This window comes from Diabrotica virgifera, chromosome 2, assembly GCF_917563875.1.
Source record: "Diabrotica virgifera virgifera chromosome 2, PGI_DIABVI_V3a".
NCBI lineage: Eukaryota > Metazoa > Arthropoda > Insecta > Coleoptera > Chrysomelidae > Diabrotica > Diabrotica virgifera.
In genome coordinates, this window is record NC_065444.1 from 141,121,260 (window position 1) to 141,141,899 (window position 20,640).

Consider the following 20,640-nt stretch of genomic DNA (forward strand, 5'->3'; position numbering starts at 1 on the left):
CTAATAATTTATTTAATCTGACTCATTTATATCGGCAATTCAGACACGTATTATACATTTTAAAGTAGACGACTTTAAAATGATATTGCCAATATTGATGAGTTGCGTTCCTGGGACGACTTTACTAAAAGATAGTTCATTCGATTACATGAAATCAATCCCAACTCAAGAATATCCGCCACAAAAAAACATAGCATGTGATATGTCTTTAAAAAGACAACCAAATGCAACGGTGGCACTGAAATTCTCGCGTTAGAGATTCCATAGTAAATCACGAGGGAAAACCAGGAAAAACCTCGTGATACTATCCCGACATCGTAAGTATTTGGATTTACATTTAGTTTACTCTCAAAACTAATACCGAATTCTGACTTGATATTTTAAATTTTAAATAATACTAAAATACTCAATGTACTAACTCGATATGTTACTGATTTACTAATTGTGGTATTTTCTTTCTATTGACTTCTTCCTTTAATATGGGTAACCACATCCTACTGCATTATACCGAGGAATTTGCGACACAATTGGTTTCATTTAGCATAATTAGAGCCGCTTCTTTGATTTTTCTCTTTTTACTATCTGCTTCTTTTAGGACTATACTTGAATCTCTCCACTGAATTTTAAATTATTTTAAAGTATTTTAGTATTATTTAAAATTTAAAATATCAGGCTTTGTGATATAATAATAATTACAAAATGTCGTAAGCCTAAAATATAGATTATAAACAAGGAAGAAGTAAAATGTCGTATCCCACTAAACATGATTTCTCCACTTATTTTAAGGCCAAGGAAAAAACCATTAAATATTTTATCAATAACTAGACATGACAAACTATTTTGCACTGTAAAATGCTATAATTAATACAAATTACTTATCTACCCAATAATGTTAAAAAACACTGCACTATACCAAGACGCACTTGACTCTTGAAAACGCATTGACAAACTGAGGCTTACGACGTTTAACAAATCAATCAAAGCACTCCTTTGATACGACAATTTGTTTTGGCGCGCAAAATGTATTTTCTAGGCAGCTGTGGCTAACGATGATTTGTGACAATGTGCAAGCAGGGCGGATGATTCGAATGGCGCTAAAATCGAATTTTTCAAAGTTTTGTGGGTTACGACGTTTTGCACTTAAGCAATCGATATGCAGCTTTTAACTTGCACCAGCGGGGGGGGCATCTAGGGAAGGGCGCCATTGGAGACGGGCCTATAGTGAAAAATTTGGTAAATCCGGCCCTGGTCACTATTATGGGATATACGATACGTCAAAAAGTCATAATTTAAAAATAAAAATCGACCTGTCAGCAGTCAGAGCTTTAACTCTGCAAATTTATTTGTAAAATGTATACACTATGTGTTCTTGATAAACATTAAGTAGTATAATATATTTATATTTTTTAACATCGTATGTACATTAGCTGTAATGTAATGAGTAGGTAAATAGGAAGTAAAAAATTGTAATAATATTATAATAACCAAGTTTCACTAATTGGCAATATCTTTAATACATTTACTTTTGATTGAGACTGGCTGAATGACCATAGTCCAAGCCAAAAAAGAAAAAGAAAAAAAAACTGCAAATAATTAAGTCATGAGATAATAGACCGTTTCCACACTTTATGAATGCGCTGTATAGGGCTTTTCATTCACAGTCGTTTGTTTCGAGCTTCTGTCATGTGTCACATAATATTAATATATCTAAGTTATACGTTATTGGTATTACCAATGATACAAATCGAAGACGTATGACGTAGATATATTAATATTATGTGACACATGACAGAAGCTCGAAACAAATGACAATCGATGAAAAGCCCTATAATTAACTACAGTCAGACACATAGTGTACATGAATTATAAAAATAAAACTAACTTAGTTTACATATTATTAGTACTTTTCCCAACAATATTCAACTACCTATTCCCTAATAGCACAAGGACGTCCATTGGACGTCCCTCACGGACTTTAGGGACGTCCATTGGACGTCCGTTTTCGTCCGAGGAACGTCCTTTATACGTCCTATTTTGGTCCAAATGTCGCGATACCGAACGTCCATTGGACGTCCATCTAAGGTCCGAGGGGACGTATATTGGACCTTAATCGGACGTAATTTGGACCTTGATCGGACGTCCTAGGGGACGTAAATTGGACCTTAATCGGACGTAAATTGGACCTTAATCGGACATAAATTGGACCTTAATCGGACGTAAATTGGACCTTAATCGGACATAAATTGGACCTTAATCGGACGTAAATTGGACCTTAATCGGACGTAAATTGGACCTTAATAGGACGTAAATTGGACCTTAATGGGACCTTAATCGGACGTAAATTGGACCTTAACCGGACGTAAATTGGACTTTAATAGGACGTAAATTGGACCTTAATCGGACGTAAATGGGACCTTAATCGGACGTAAATTGGACCTTAATCGGACGTAAATTGGACCTTAATAGGACGTAAATTGGACCTTAATAGGCCGTAAATTGGACCTTAATCGGACGTAAATGGGACCTTAATCGGACGTAAATTGGACCTTAATCGGAAGTAAATTGGACCTTAACCGGACGTTCTAGGGGACGTGAATTGGACCTTAACAGGACGTCCAATTTTGGTCCAAATGCCACGTTGCCAAACGCCCAATGGAGGTCCACTTAACATCCGAAGGGACGTTCGGTGGTCGTCAATTGGGCCTTCATAGGACGTCCCAGTTTGGTCCAATGTCTTGCTGCCGAACATCCATCTAATGTCGTGGGAAATAAAAAATATATTTTTTAAGGAACTTATATTACATCTTATATTAAATTACAATTATTAGATATTACATTATTTACATTAAATTACAATACACTTCTCCAAGAAATTAACGCACCACCTTAAATATGGGGTATTTTTTGATGTCTCGTATTTCCTAAACCTGTTGTTTCATCTAAGTGATTTTTTTATAATATTATAGCCTAGGCTATAGGTTACCTCCTTAAGCTTGTCATGCACAGGGAGCTATGCTGTAATATATGTACATTATATCATATCGCTCTCTATAGTAATGAGTGAGCCTGCAGACAGAAAACAAATAATGGTTCCATATGTGCAGGCTCACTCATTACTATAGAGTGCGATGTGATATAATATATATTACAGTATAGCTCCCCGTGCATGACAAGCATAAGGAGGTACTTAACCTATAGCCTAGGGCCTAGGCTAGAATATTATAAAAAAATCACTTAGATGCAACAACAGGTTTAGGAAATTCGAGACATCAAAAATGCCCAATTTTTAAGGTGGTGCGTAATCGGCTGTATATACAGGGTGTAACAAAAATACACGTCATAAATTAAATCACATATTCTGGGACCAAAAATAGTTTGAATGAACCTAACTTACCTTAGTACAAATATGCACATAAAAAAAGTTACAGCCCTTTGAAATTACAAAATGAAAAACGATTTTTTCGATTATATCGAAAACTATTAGCGATTTTTTATTGAAAATGGACATGTGGCAGTATTATGGCAGGAATATCTTAAAGAAAAATTATGGTGAAATTTGTGCACCCCATAAAAATTTTATGGGGGTTTTGATCCCTTAGATCCTCCCAAACTTTTGTGTATGTTCCAATTCAATTTTATTATTGTGGTACCATTAGTTAAATTCAATATTTTTGTTTCTTAGTATTTTTCAGATAAGGCAGTTTTTATCGAGTTGCGACTTCTTTTTTAACATGTCTACATAAAAATTTTATGGGGGTTTTGTTCCTTTAAACCCCCCAAATGTTTGTGTACGTTCCAATTAAACTATTACTGAGGTACCATTAGTTAAACAGAATGTTTTTAAAACTTTTTTGCCTCTTTGTATTTTTTCGATAAGGCACATTTTATCGAGATCTGGCTTCTTTTTTAATATGGTTCAAAATATCCCTAAAAATGTAAAGCATAAATAAGTCTGCATATTATTACCAAGTCTCCATAATCGTACTTAACCATATACAAATATGTGGTGGATTTGACAAATATTCAAAATATTTCGATAAAAATTGACTTTTCGAAAAAGCAATAAGAGGCAAAAAAGTTTTTAAAACGTTGTGTTTAAATGGTACTACAATAATAATTAAATTGAAACGTGCACAAAAGTTTGGGGGGGTTTAAAGGAACAAAACCCCCATAAAATTTTTATGGGGTGTCCAAATTTTACTATAGTTTTTTCGTAAGATACTGCTGCCATAATAATGCCACATGTCCATTTTCAATAAAAAATCTCGAATAGTTTTCGATATATTGGAAAAAATCACTTCATCTTGTAACTTCAAATGAATGATAAAGGCACAGAGACTTAGATGGCGAGGTCACATTGAAAGGATGCCAAACACGAGGACTCCAAAAATGGTACTAAACTACACTACAGCTTCAAGAAAGAGAAGAGGAAGGCCGAAAAATAGATGGAAGCAAGAGGTCGAAAAAGATTTGGAAAGAATGGTGCTACAGGGTCAGAAAAGAAAAATGAATAACAGGAAGGAATGGAGAAAAATCACATATCAAGCCAGAGAAGATCTCAGTACATAAAGAAACGTGAAAATGAAGAAAAAAAACAAACTTTTCAAGCCATGGGCCTCTAAGACCCTTGGTGCTATTATATATATATAACTTCAAAGGGCTGTAACTTTTCTTGTGTGCACATTTGTACTAAGGTAAGTTAGGTCCAATCAAACTATTTTTGGTCCCAGAATATGTGATTAAATTTATGACCTGTATTTTTGTTACACCCTGTATATATCTACATACTTCGTCTAATTTACTAACTGTTGCGCGTCATCCGCGTAGTAGCCTGTGAGGTCGCATGATACCAACACGAAATATTTAGGCGGTAGGTGTGTTCTTTTTTAGAATCACTTTGCTGAGTACACTGGAATTACAGCCACTAGACATATTTCATTATATACGCGTAGAAATAATATTTGAAGATTTCTATTAATGTTAACCTAAAGAAATACACAATAATATGTTTTGTTCGGATCACACTGTAACTGTAATCGAACGAAGGTGACATTTTAGAATAAATTGGTAACATTTATTTGACAGTTACGGTGATGACACTTCATATTTGTTTATATTCTTTACTATAAGTATCTGTTTTATTTATTATATTTACTGTTTTTATTATTTACTTTACTATAAAAAGATCCTCTACTATAAAAATATAAATTTCACCTAATTTTATAACGACTTGGAATAATCGAGGTATCTGACAACTTTTTTAGTTGTTATTGTAGACATACTTATACAAAGAAACCTACCGGCTTTTTGCCAAGAGTTCGGAGCCGTTTTTTAATTATTAACAATGCAGTGCAAAAACTCTTGCACTGCAAATCTTAAAAGATTATAACTTAATTCTTGTTCTCTATTTCTTAAGTTTTTACTTATTTACATTGAATATTAATTTGTTTTGTTGTATAATCCACGTTTACAATAATTATGTGACATATTTGATTTAAAATGGATTCAGGATCTTTTTATACTTTGGTAACTATGTCAACTTAGATCTCTGGCGTAGATAATGACGTGCAACAGTAAGTAAATTAGATGGACTGTAGGTTATATTTGGTTCTTGGGACATCAAAGTATATTTTTTAGACATTCTTAGTCACTGATGTGACATACCTCCGATTTGTTTTTTCATGAGTTTTGTAAGAGAGACTAAAAACTTTTTTTATAGTCACCTCCTGTTTTCATATATTTTTTGACATGTTTTGTAGTAAATTCAACTATCTATTTACTACAAAACATGTCAAAATTTACATGTGAAAGCAGATGATCCTAAAAATGGTTTTTCGTCTCCTACAAAATTCATGAAAAAGCAGATAGGAGAATTATTGTACATTACAATTCTCTGATGTTTGGGAAAAAGGGCTTAAGTCAGAATTGCACATCGATAATGTTTTGATGATTTCTACAGTACTGTAGTAGATTCTACTGTACATACAGTTTACATCTACAACAGTTTTTTTCTGGTCCAGAAATCATCAAAACATTATCAATGTGCAATTCTGACTTAAGTCCTTTTTGCCAAACATAAAAAAACAATCTGGTCATAACTGACCAATGAGCAATTTTAATTTAACCTAAATTACTACTGTTTCTTAAAATGAAGAGCTTACCCCATAGCGTCTCTTATCTAATCTAACAAGATCATGCACTATTCTAACATACACAGGCACAGCACACAAGCACTATGCTCCGTTTTTCACTATCACCTATCACTCAAACTAGTTCAAAAGGATTTGTCCTCTTCAATCTTCTAGTTTGCCCAGTAGTATCGAGGAGCTGGATTTCCTCAATATTCTTGAACTCATGAAGTTGATGCTCGTGACCCTGCTATCTTCTTGATATTTGTTGATAAAGTAATAACTTATTATGCATGGACAATGTGGACTTTCTTCCAACTAGCCAATACACTTTTTATATCTCTCTTTTGCCTTTCATAGCCACAAGGCTATACATTTCCTTCTTGGTTTTTTTTTGTAGGCCACTTTCAGCTGATTCTAAAAAAAATTAAAATGAACGGTAATTTTTCTATTCTTTACAATTAAAAATCAAAAGAAATAGGTACCTATTTACAGGTAATAATATGCATGTATAAATGATTCGTTTCATAAAGAATAAAGAAAATTGAAAACGGATTTTATAATACTTACAAAATTGTTTAAACAAGAGATCTAGCCAGAGCCCAGAGCAAAAACTAGCAGACAGTACAGCAAAAAAGCCACTAATTTCCATTTCCCACACCCCCTTATCGATGCATTTTTTTCCAATCAAAATTTTTACTTTGCTAAATTTTTAGGTTATCGGTGTCGGTTATCGGTTATGTTATGAAAATGAAATGTGATGACCAATGACCACGAGACGCTACATAGATACTCGCGCGGCAAATTTGAAAATGAACGCAAATTGAACAGTACAATAAATGGCCTCTCTTAAAATCTTGTAATGGAAAATTTTACCCCTCCAGGAAGACATTGTACTTACTATGTTCATAGAATATCTTGTGGTAACTTTCCACCCATAATTTAATCAGATAGATGTTCACGGAATAGAACGGTAGTACCTACATTCCTGGAATGTTTTGTGTTGTTAGGATTAAACTTTTATTTTATTTATTCTTGAATATTTCCTATTGTTAAACATTGTAACCAATAATTTACAAATAAGATTTTCATTACATTACATAAAATCAAAAACATTTTTTGGATATTAAACTATATAGTTTGTTTATAATTGTAATAATTGTATATACAATTTTGAATTAAGATTTAATCTTTTCGATTTAAACTACAGTAAAACCTGTGTTACCGGCCCCCTGCAAACACCGGCCACCTGTACTAACGGTCAGTTTAAAAATTCCCCAAACCAATTACAGTAAAACCTGTCAGTAACGGCCACTAAAAATGAAAAAGCTATTGGCCGATATAGAAAGGTGACCGGTATTGCCAGTTTTTGTAGTCTAGATATAATTGGTTTGGGGAATATTTAAACTGGCCGTTAGTACAGGTGGCCGATTTTATCAGGTGGCCAGTAACACAAGTTTTACTGTATATCTAGACTACAAAAACTGGCAATAACGGCCACCTTTCTATATCGGCCAATAGTTCTTTCATTTTAGTGGCCGTTACTGACAGGTTTGACTGTATTTCATTAACGTAAAGTTAACGCGTAAGTTAATATTTTATTGAATTATTTTGCTATTTGATCCCGTAATTGGTATAATGTGTCCAATATAATATATAAGCGTTCATAAAACGTCCGTATTTCGTCCAGTATGGACGTCCAAAGGACGTTCAACGTCGGACGTCCAAAGGACGTCCATATTTATTCCGTCCGAAGGACGTCCAACGTCGGACGTCCAAAGGACGTCCATATTTATTCCTTCCGAAGGACGTCCAAAATGGGACGTCCAAAGGACGTCCGTTTATAGTCCATGGACGTAAGGACCAAAAATGGACCTATTTTGGACGTCCAAAGGACGTCGTGTGCTATTAGGGTTGGCTCCGTGCGTCTCCCCTCTACGTACAGTCACGTGATACGCTGTCAGATTTTGTAAGGACGTTTTAACATTGAGTCTTATGGGATTATTTTGTTAAACTTGAATATTTTATTTTGTAGTGATAATAACCGAATACAATTGTTAGAATTCATTAGTTATTAATTTATACTGTAATTTATAGTGCAACAAAATATTTTCTTTTTCGTTAATAAATATTTATTGACATAAACTGCGATAGTGAGGTTATGCATACAAAATCAAACTGATAATCAATATTGGAAAGTGAAGAATTTATAGTGCGTTTTTATTTTCTGTTTATATTAATACATAATATCACTAGCGTGACACGACATTTTTTTAAATGTCTCATTTTTTAAACATACACAAAGCGTCCTTATAAAATTTCAAAAAACCGCCACCATGAGCAGGTCGGTCGATTTTGCTTTGACACTTTGTTAACGCTCGGAGCGAATACATATTAGGTTTAGGTATATTATGATATCATAATATAACTACTTAACACAATATAAACTTATAAAATAAACACAATATTAGGTAAAACCATGTACAACTAAGGAAAAACAAGTAGTAGAACTTTTAATTTTGTTTGACATTATTTAAAATTATAAAATCAATCATAAAAACCAAAAACTGACTTTGGCTATGCAATAGAAGTTGCATAACTTTGTTATGTTTATTCTGTTTATTATAGCGCATGTGTCAAATATCTGAGTGAGTCTGTCAAATTGGTCAAATCGAAATAACTTGTGTTGTGAGATGAGCAGTCAGCAGAGGAACAGTTTTTACCACACAATAGTAGTGTTAATTTTTGTTGTGCTCAGAATTGAAATATTTGACTTATTTCCTGTGTATTCGGTTTATTTACAAACTTAATACTTGTATAAACAAAAGAGAGTTCAACTAATTAATTTAACTGCAGTTGAGTAACATTTATATAGTGTCATCAAGTTGTTTCGTTAAACGTTAATATCGGTTGTATTCAAGTATTTTTTAAGTTGTAAAATGATAAAGTTCTGCAAAACCCCATAGGATTACTACTTCAAAGTGTTTTAATTGTTCGAGTTAAAGTGATTTTTGTTATTATGTTCTAAATCAGATGGAATACCTCTGTTGCATCGACCCGTTTATAAACATACAGGTGGTGTTTTTTCGGGATAGTTTATTTAATTTATAATGTCGGGAAGTCTGATGAATAACGAACAGGAACATAAATCGCCAAGGGAGAGTGGTGAGGATTCCGAAGATGAAAGTGAAATACTAGAAGAAAGTCCATGTGGAAGGTGGTTGAAAAGACGCGAAGAGGTAAGTTTTTTTGTTGTCCATTTTTATGTACATTTTATTATGATAAATAGTTTGCATCCTCTCTAACCTAACAAGTTACGTACCGGCGACCATTTTGCGAAAAACATACTCAGTTCGCATGCCCTCCAAGACCATCGATTTTGGCGCTGTTTTTGTTAAAAAACTTTCTTCACGTCAACCCTGTCTGGTCTACACTATGTAGTCAATTCTCTTCTCATTACACATTGTAAACGTATTAATGAAAATGTGTAAGTCCAAAGTAAACATTAATTTTATTGATATGCCTATTAAACCTTAAAAAACAGTACATCTAAATAAAAATATATTGATATTTAATTAGATACAGCTTCCCATTGAATATGTCTCAGAAAATCTTTTATTTCATAATGTATATAGAAAACTCAAAAACAAAATGCTAATCTTACAGTTTTAACCTCGGTAATACAGAAAAATATTTAGTTTTACAAATTATACAAATTAGTTTAGGTAATACAAATTGATGCAATCACCCTTTGCCTGACATTGTAAGTTTAATTTTTTAGACCCAGAGTGGGTCTATGTTGGCAGTTTTCTCCTATGTTCTATCCATTTTTTTATCCAACATTTTTTATAGGTACTTAAGTGCCAATAAAACATATACAGATTTAAAACAAGTTAACCCCATGATACACAATTCTCATAATATATTCTCAGATTTATCATTTTGTAATCATCCTCAGTCAGTAAATATAGATGAAGCCGGGTCCACCTATGCAGTGTGTGTGGTGCACACAAGCGCCAGCAATTAAGGGGTGCCACTAGAGTTGTTATAAAAATTCTAGATGATTTTTAAAAAATTGCGTATTTTTTAGACCCCATTAAATGTTTGGACACAGGCGCTACCACGTGCTGGCATGGCACTGGATGAAGCCTCTGATTTAAGATCTAATATTGGAGAATCATTTTCATCACACTGCAATTAATTGAATCTGATATTTGCTCTTATATACTGAAATTACTGAATTATACAGTAGACTCCCTCTATAACGAAAACTGAAATGGCGGACCAATTACCTCATTATAAGTGGATCTCGTTATATCAGACAACAATAATATTGTGCATACCACCACCACTGAAATGTTTTGATGCCTCTTACCTAGTTTATTGGTGGTCAACCTCAACAATGAAATTTGGCCATCGTAAATATTGTAAATTTCCTACAATATTCAATATCGGTCGATGGATGAACAGGAAGAAAGAAGTTTATTACAGCACTGGCCTCTATAAGCACACAGATGTTGGGCATTCCTGTATACATGCAGTTGGGATATTTATTTATAGCCATTACTCTGCGCTAAAAACAGGTAAAGATATTCTTTGATTTCATTTTTCCTTATTATAAACAAATGAGCCTTGTTATAGGGGTGTTATAGTTCAGTAGTTATTTCATGGGAAATCTAGTGTACCTCGTTATAAGGGAAACCTCGTAATACCTGTGTTCATTATAGAGAGAGTCTACTGTAGTTGGACTTTAAACATGCTGATTATTTTGCTCTTAACCCTCGTTAGTCGCTATCAGTGTCACACCGACGACAGAATTATTCATTCGGGATTTACAAAATAACTGGTTTTTTCTATCGCCACTTTCTGTACCTCTTCCTATCAACTAACCTCGTGTTAGTATACATTCTTACCTACTTGGGTACAGTTGTGCGAGTTTTATAGCTATTTTCGGTGCAAGACTCTGTAGCGACTAACGGTGTGGTTATTACTTTATTGGCATAACTTGCAGTTCAGGTAAAGATTTAGCATCTTATTATTGCATTTTATCGGTAAGTTTTGGTCAAATCTTATTTATAGATGTCCTTTGAAGCCGAACAAAAATGTTTGTTGGAATTATGGGAAATGGTTCCTAGCGAATATTTTTATATTACAAATAGATAGATAGATAGAATTTATTCGTCTACAAATTTATACAATGTATATGTTACGAGCAATGCCCGAAATCGTACAATTCTAGCATTGCACAGAAAATACTGTCCACTTCTAGCATTGTACCCCTAAACTGTACAATGTCCGAAATAGACATGATCATCGGACTTTGTATAAGAGAATTCTGTACAATGTTCAAATTAGTCAAAGTTTGAGAGAAAATGACAAATATCGATTTATATCGATTTTTTAAGATTATTCCCTATTTGTTTTTTGTTTTTAAAAGGCAAATGAATGAGAAATGAGAATGAGAAATGAGAATGAGGTTATAATAACTGATATTTTAATCAGAGTATCAGAGTTTATTATTTTATAGTTTCTTCTTTTTACTTCTGGATTTGCGGATTAAATTATTCTTTATTTTTTTATTATTATTAAGTTATTTAAGTTATTTTATTATTAAGTTATTTAGGTTATTTTATTATTAAGTTATTTAAGTTATTTTATTATTAAGTTATTCTTATTATTATTCTTTAAATAATCTACCAATTTAAAATGACCCTGGAAGATATTTTCAATTTGAAAGTGAATGAGCTGGGTGGTAATATAAATAGTTTCCGAATTAAAACAGAAACTGATTATAAAAAAATTATTAGTGAAGTTTTGGAAGCAAAGAACAGAAAAACCAAAACTTCATCAGATTATCGACGAATTAAGAGGTACGACATTTTAAAAGTAGGAGATACATTAAAGTTGATTGTACCTATGTGCAAAACAGACAATAACATTAAGTATTTTGTATGTGATTCCGAACTGTATAATATAATACACTGTGCTCACATACAGACAGGTCATGGTGGCATTCATAAATTAGAACACAATTTAAAAGAAAAGTATGCCAACATAACCAGGGATGTCATCAAAATTTTTCTTGAAAACTGTGAGGTATGTGTAAAAAAGAAAACACTTCCAAAGAAAGGTGTCGTAGTAAAGCCTATGGTGTTTAAGGAAGTTAATGAGCGTGGACAAGTTGATTTGATAGACTTTCAAACATGTCCAAGTGGGGAATATAAATTTATATTAAATTATCAGGATCACCTGAGTAAATTTGTTAGTCTGCGCCCTCTCAAAACAAAAACTGCAGTAGAGGTGGCTAAACATTTAATAAATATATTTTGTATTTTTGGAGCACCTTCTGTCCTCCAGAGTGATAATGGGCGCGAGTTTGTTAACAGTGTCATAGAGGAATTAAAAATTATGTGGCCACAATTAAAAATAGTCCATGGCAAGCCTCGACATTCCCAAAGCCAGGGAAGTGTAGAGAGAGCCAATAGGGATGTGCAAGAGATGGTTGTTGCATGGATGGAAGATAACAATACCAACAAGTGGGATGAGGGTTTATGTTTTTGCCAATTTCAAAAAAACAACAGTTTCCATCTTGGCATTAAGCAAAGTCCCTTTGAGGTGATGTTTGGTAGGAAGCCCAAGTTAGGACTTGCATCTGGTAACCTGCCAGCAGCTATTAATGTCACCACCAAGGAAGAATTAGAGCAGGTAATCAATTCAATGAATTTTGTAGAAAGTGGTGGGTATGAAACACTTTCTGAAGTGATTTTAGATGAAGATATAGAAAGTGCCATTGTTGAAGATCCATCACCAGACATAGAATTCATTGACTTGTGTCCTATACCTATACCTGATATAGAAATAAAAAGGCAAGAAGAACCAGAGTCTATGTCAACACCAGAGTCTATGTCAACACCAGAGTCTACATTAACACCAGAGTCTACATCAACACCAGAGTCTCAACCAAATGTTGAAGTAGAAATTTCGGCCATAAAAAATAATATTGCAAAAAACAAACATCTGGCAGTTATTTCTTTAGAAAATCAGGCAAAAAAGATGAAAGCAAATACAGAAAAAAAATTTTCACGTATTGATGAAGGCTCTACAGTGATTGTACCAGTGCCTTCTTTAGATAGGGGGAAAGGGGACCATAAAAATATCCTAGGTGTTGTCATGGACAATACTGATGGATTTTATAAAGTAGGAACTTCAACTGGTATCCTGCCACAATTATTTTCAAGAAACCAAATTGCTCCTTGCAAGGCAACATTTATGTCCAGTAGTGATGTTCCAAATACCGAATTATCTTTAAGGACTATAGTCAAGAAACAATCAAGGTTTGGTGGTCAAGGATTTATTAAATGCAATTGCAAAAAGAAATGTGCAGATGGAAAATGTCATTGCCGCAAAAATGGACTTATATGTAACTCGAAATGCCATTCTTCACTTGATTGTTTAAATAAATAAAATGTAAGAGTTTTTTTATATTACATTTTAAATTAATAGGATGATGTCACATAACTACACCTTATTTGTAATATCATAAATACAGTCTGTCTAATACTTACTGTTGCACGTCATTATCTATGTCAGAGATCTAAGTTGACATAGTTGCCAAAGTATAAAAAAATCCTGAATCCATTTTAAATCAAATAGATCACATAATTAATGCAAAAGTGGATACAATAAAGCAAATTAATATTCAATGTAAATAAATAAAAACATTAGAAATAGACAATAAGAATTAAGTTATAATTTTACGTTAAAGTAAATAATAAAAACCATAAATATAATACAACAAATACTTACAGTAGAGAATAAAAACGTGCAACAGTAGATGGAGTATATATAATTATTGTATAAAATTTACACATTATAAGTGGTATTAGAAATAAGGCATCTGTATAGAATTCAATTTTATGTTATTTTGTTAGGCATATATGCTCCATAACCAATATGATTCAATTTGTTTTTGATTTCGAACCATTAGTAAGTGGAACAAAGAAGTTGTTATTAAGATTATAATTTTGCCATGTCTTTAGTTAATTTATTTCATAGTACATATATTTTTATTTCAGTTTTGCATCGAAAATATATTCAATAATATAGTACTATACCCTATTCCACGAACATACGCCTGTTTTGGATTACTTCGATAACAAATATTTTACTGTGCAAAATAAGAAGAACGAAAGTAAATTGCAAATTACATTGTTGTTTATTGGAATAATTATTAGCGCCATTTACTTTCTTACTTCTTATGTTGCACAGTAAAATATTCGTTGTCGAAGTAATCCAAAACAGGCGTACGTTCATGGAATGGCCCATAGAGCATTTATGGGATAACCTTTGTGTTAGTTTCACTAATATCCTAATTTTTACTGAATCCTTACATAACCTTCATTAGCTAGCAGCTAGCATTCACCAGTATACTATTTCATTGGTACACACTTTATATCACCCTAAAAAATATACTCACAATATACTTTTTCTTTTTGATGAATATCTTTTATAAGATGGTTATGTTTATAAGATTAAATATCATATCAGAATTTTCGTGAATATAATATAATTTTAATTTGCATATTTCATGTTTTTTCTTCCCATTATATAATAATAAGATACTAGCACAAGAAAATGATTTAAAGCAGTTCTGGGAATGAGTTGTTGAAAACTTGTTAAATATAGAGTCTGGTACAGCAGCAACAGTACATAATATAGATACTATCATGGCAATGGTACTTGAAATTAGAAGGGAAAAACAAAGAGCAGAAACAACTAGATAATATCTTTGGATATCATCTAACTAAGGTATTCAATGAAAGTGAAATAAATTAGCTCCGAGTTGTTCAATAAAACCATGGAAACAGGACAAATGCCAAATCAGTGGAGAAACAGCAAATTAAATCCAGTTTACAACAATAAAGGAGACACTTAAAAATGTACAAACTATAAAATCATAAAATTAATCGTGTCATAATATGAAAATTTGGGAACTAGTAATTGATATAGATATGTAACATTTTATTGGAAACACAACACATTTCCGTACAAAATTAATACTCACAAATATAACCTACTGCTATCTCGCATCAACCCCAGCTTTTTAATAGCAAGTGTGAATCCCATTCTGATCTTCAGGTTAAATATATAAATGGGATACCAAAGGTTATAGTTAAAAGAATTAATCATAGAAATCAGGAAAACTAATCAATACCCCATTGATAGCTTACTACCAAAATGTGGGAGGACTTCGTACTAAGTTAGATGCTCTAAAAATGGCTGTGAATAGTTCCTCCTATGATATTTTAGTATTAGTTGAGAGCAACCTGTGCTGTGACTATTTGGATAGTGAATTGGAATGTCAAAATTACAATATATACCGTAATGATAGATCAAGTTTAACTAGTCAAAAATCACGAGGTGATGGCATTCTTGTTTATGTACGTAAAACTATATCTTCTGCTAGAATCCATATAGAACAGGTAACTGTGGAGCAATTATTTATTTCTTGTAATTTTAAAAATATAAAATTCATAATTGGAGGTCTGTATATTCCACCTCAGATGCCTGAAATATATTACAATAAACATTGTGAAGTAGTTAAAAATATGTTGCAAAGGTTTCCGTTGAATAAAATATATTTATTTGGTGACTATAACTTACCAGATGCTAGGTGGTTTAATGACGATTATGGAGTTCGAGTAGAGTGTCCTGGTACATCGAATGCAGTAGGACTTGCTCAACAATTTGGTTTTTTGCAACTGTATCAATTAAATGAAATACCCAATAGTAGGAATATATATTTGGATCTGTTGTTTACAAATGACAAAAATGTACAACTTAGTAAATCTAAGGATTTTATTTTTGCTGATAGTTTGCACCATTTTAGTTACGAATGTACTTTAAACCTATTTTCTAACAATCGAGACTCTAGTACCTTATATCTACATGATTTTTACTATGATTTTAAGAATGCAAACTATTTTGGTCTTAATAATTTTTTAGCAAGTGTACAGTGGGAGCAATGTTTCTCAAATAATACATATATACTTTATTTGAAATAGGATAACCTAATATAAACATGCTAAAGTACATATAGTCAAAACAATACAAGTATTGATATAGTCCATAACATAATTTAAAAAGTAAAAAACTAAAACTAATTTAAAATGTCAATACCTAAAGCCACAAACATTTGATAATTTAAAATTTAAAAAGTAAAAAACTGAAACTAATTAAAATGTCAATATCGAAAGCCACAAACATTTGAATAAAATACCAATGCGATTAATGTAAGCACAATAAGTATACATACAAGGCAACACAAATACATTCAACACATCTTATTCTCTATAATATATTTTTTTAAACTGTACTTGAATGTATTAATGTTTCTACAAGTTCTTAAATCGAGAGGTTTCTATTATATAATATATATTCTATAATTATATTCTCTAAACCCTTTGCAAATTAAAGAATTCATCATAAAGCTATTTTTAAACTCAACAATATGTAGATTATTTGTACCCCTTGTATTATAATCATGTACATCTCTCTGAAAAGAAACATATTTTTGAAAGTAAGATGGAGCCAACGAGTTCAATATTTTGTACACAAAAACCATGGTTAGGTAATGCAAACGTTGACGAACTGACAACCATTCAAGTGATTTTAGCATAAAATCAATATTGGCGTTATTCTACTAGTTCTTAATATGAAGCGCATCCCTCTATTTTGAAGTTTTTGTAACTGACTAATTTTATTAAGACTGAATAAATATACAATCGATGCACAGTAATCAAAGTGTGGCTGTATTATTGTATTATATACAGTTACTTTAGTCTCAGTCGACAGATTTTGAGCTATTCTGGTGAAAAAGTACAATTTTTTTGAAATTTTTTTAATATACTCAAAATGTCCATCAAATGACAGCACGTTATCAAGCTGAAAACCTAAATATTTTTCCGTTTTTACAATTTTGATCTCTTCATTGTTAATGTGTAAATTAATCAGATTTAAATTTATTAAACTGTACTTATATTTAGTAGTAAAAATAACAGCTTTGGTTTTATCAATATTTAGTTTTAATTTATTCATGTTGAGGTATTTATTAACTCGATCAAGTGTTCTGTTCATCTTCTCTACAGCATTCTCTAACTTAACATCACTACATGCTATTAAAGTATCAACAGCAAAAAGATTGATAAATTCACAATCCAAAAACAAATCTATATCATTTATATACAGTATGAAGAGGAGTGGTCCAAGGACACTACCTTGAGGTACCCCTACCAAAATGTCTTTCTCAGTCGATACTGTATTATTAAAACATACTTTTTGTCTGCGATTGCTTAGATCAGCGGTTCTCAATCTTTTTGTGTCATGTACCACCAAATACTTTTTATTATTTTTGGTACCACCTAACTGAAATACATATCTAACTAGGTGATCTAATTAACTATAATAGTGGTGCTGATTTTGGCTGTTTTTTTGTGTACCACCTCAAAAAATGAAATGTACCACCAGTGGTACATGTACCACAGATTGAGAAACGCTGGCTTAGATAATCTTCAAACCAACTTAAAACCTTACCGGAAACTCCATATTGTTCAATTTTAGCTAATAAAATGTTTCTATCAATGGTTTCAAAAGCTAATATTAATGATTCAGTTAACAATTTTTATGAAATCTTGGCTATGGGAATTGCTCTTTTTGTACCTTTGAAAAAATATATATCTAGCAGTTTTCCTAAATGGTTTTCACCAGAATTGCGATACATAACATCTCAAAAGAGAAAAATGCATAAAACTTACAGTAAATCACAATTACATTCAGATTACCTAAGATTTTGTCAACTACGTACAGAATGCAAACGAGTCAGAGAAGTATGTTGGTCTCAGTATATATCTCATGTAAATAATGAGTTCAAAACTAATCCTAGGTACTTTTGGAAGTATGTGCGCAACCTAAAGTCTGATCACTCACTACCACACTCAATGCAGTATAATGAAGAGTTGGCAGAAAATGGCCAAGACATTGTGAACCTTTTTAAGGAATACTTTCAGACAGTCTACACTCCTGGAGACCAAAATAGTTCTGTCAAAGAATACATATCTCCCAAGAACCGACACAAACGGATTATCTATGAACTAAATTTTTATGCGCATGTGCCAGATCGGCCATTTCTCAATTTGTATGAATAGCAAATAATTTTGGTGACATTTGTCTTGTACAGGATCGGCGTTTGTTGTCACAGTTGTTTGTTTGGCTTGGCTTGGCGTTAGTATTTTGTTTTTGTATCAGTTTGTAGCTCATAATATTTTGTATAGACTTATTTTCTATATATATTTTCTTATATAGCCTACAACTATTAATTGTTATTTTCCAACATTTATACAATTTAATTCTTTTTGAGATATCTTGATTATGTGAATTAATTATTTTAAGCTTTTTCATGAACTATAAACTATCGTATAAAAAATTAATTTTGTATTTATTGGGATTTTACAAAGAATTTGAATCTAAAATATCATACAAATTCTCTAACCTTTCTTTGACCTCTACTGTACCAAATGCATCTGCAGGAAGAGCACAAAGTCATATTGTATATGTGTTCATTCCACAAGCCACGTGCTGTGTTTAAAAAGTTGAGAATCCAATACTCACAAAAACTTCCATAAAGTACTTTTATCAGCAAACCTAAATTAAATTTAATAAACTATGTTTCATTAAATTGTTTCTGTAGTGTGTATAAAACAATAACTTAGGTCAAATATATAAAACAATTTATGACTGACTACTTGAAATTCAGGATTTTCAGGAGTAACATTATATAATTTAGCTAATTCAAAAAGTTTGATCCAATATCACTTGAAATTGTTTCAACATTCAAGTTAATGCTTGATAATTGACAATACACTCTTCATAATAGGTTTACATTCTCTTGATTATACTTGCGTTCCAACAAAAAAAGCTAAAGGCTGCTTTCATATGGAATATAAGCTTCTGACCATAATGATCAAAACGTTTCCATATATATATTAATTAATATATTAATTAAAAAAATTACTTTTTCTCTTTTCTCGATTGCTTATTAGTTTTTATTGTATACTATATATATTTTTTCAGTTATTACATCTTTAAATTTATAGAAATAAAATAGTACAATACTTATTGGTTTTTTATTTATTTACCCCGATATTCGACTTTAAAGAATGTACTGGCTGGTTTTGGCTGGAATGTACGGAATGTTTTGGCTGGTTTTCAAGACAATAAAAATTGAAAATATTGACATTCGATTTTAACATACAGTTTCTTGTTGTTGATCACGAACATTTGTCATCCAAAAAGAATTGGATTCCGTGACGGTTACAACGGCTGTTATTTTTCGATTATTTTATGAAATAACGAATATAATGAATTAGGAAATACCTCGACAAACAAGTAATTGGTCCTAGGTTTTCACCCAAAGTAATCGAAAGTAGAGCTGGAAGTCGATATTGGAACTCTTCGTGTAATTTTGCGTCGATTGATCTACGATTTTACTAATTTTGTCATCTTGTTTTACATTCATATCATATTTTGAGTGACTTTAAAGCAGTCTCTAAAACCGAAGTCCGATGTCAAATTTTTTTTTTTTTTTTTATTATCAGCATCAACCACTTTGGGTTATTAGCTGTACTGTAATTGATACATGGTTACTTAAATCTAATAGCATTTTGATTAGGTATTACATAAGTTCACATTTAGGTAACAATATCATAATTTACAAATTAAGAATGGGGTTTATAAAACCGATGTGAAGTTATCCATAGATTCCATCCATAGATTTTTTTTTCAAAATATCGCAAAAATACTGGGACAATAGTACTACCAAGCAAGTATATTATTAAATTAAAGGAAACCAATAGTAAAACTTATACTTAATATAAAATTTTATATTAAAACCAATTTTCCACACTTTGCAGTTCATATTCTCAAAAAGCGAAGAAATACACTTTTTATTTTGGATTTTAATTTTCTTTATGAAATAATGCTTATTAATAAACAACATATCCAAAAATTGAGGAGGAGTGTTTTCACTTAACAGAAAAAATAAATTTTAAAGATTGTATGTGTGCGATTCTTATGGAGGAAACATGTCTTAGTTAATCACCGCAAAAACGGAGAATACACTTTTTATTTTGGATTTTAATTTTTTTTAAGAAAGTATGCTTATTAATAAACAACATATCCAAAAATTGAGGAGGAGTGTTTTCACTTAAGAAAAAAATAATTTTTAAAGATTGTACGTGTGTGATTCTTATAGACGAGACACATGTCGTAGTTAATCACCTCAAAAACGGAGAAATACACTTTTTATTTTGAATTTTAATTTTTTTTAAGAAAGTATGCTTATTAATAAACAACATATCCAAAAATTGAGGAGGAGTGTTTTCACTTAAGAAAAAATAATAATTTTTAAAGATTGTACGTTTGTGATTCTTATGGACGAGACATGTCGTAGTTAATC

The 20,640-nt window shown here is 31.6% G+C and overlaps 1 long non-coding RNA gene across 2 annotated transcripts; it reads right to left on the reverse strand.

The window, feature by feature from the left end:
• Positions 1-1,845: 1,845 nt before the first annotated feature.
• On the reverse strand, positions 1,846-7,067 carry LOC126879648 (uncharacterized). 2 transcript variants are annotated; one of them, XR_007696173.1, is made up of 3 exons: positions 6,699-7,037; positions 2,503-6,545; positions 1,846-2,315 (listed from the first exon to the last, which is right to left on the reverse strand). It is a non-coding gene; the product is annotated as an uncharacterized LOC126879648 (long non-coding RNA). The 2 variants fall into 2 exon arrangements; XR_007696172.1 differs by lacking the exon at positions 1,846-2,315 and having other exon boundaries at positions 4,223-6,545; positions 6,699-7,067.
• Between the last annotated feature and the right edge of the window lie 13,573 nt (positions 7,068-20,640).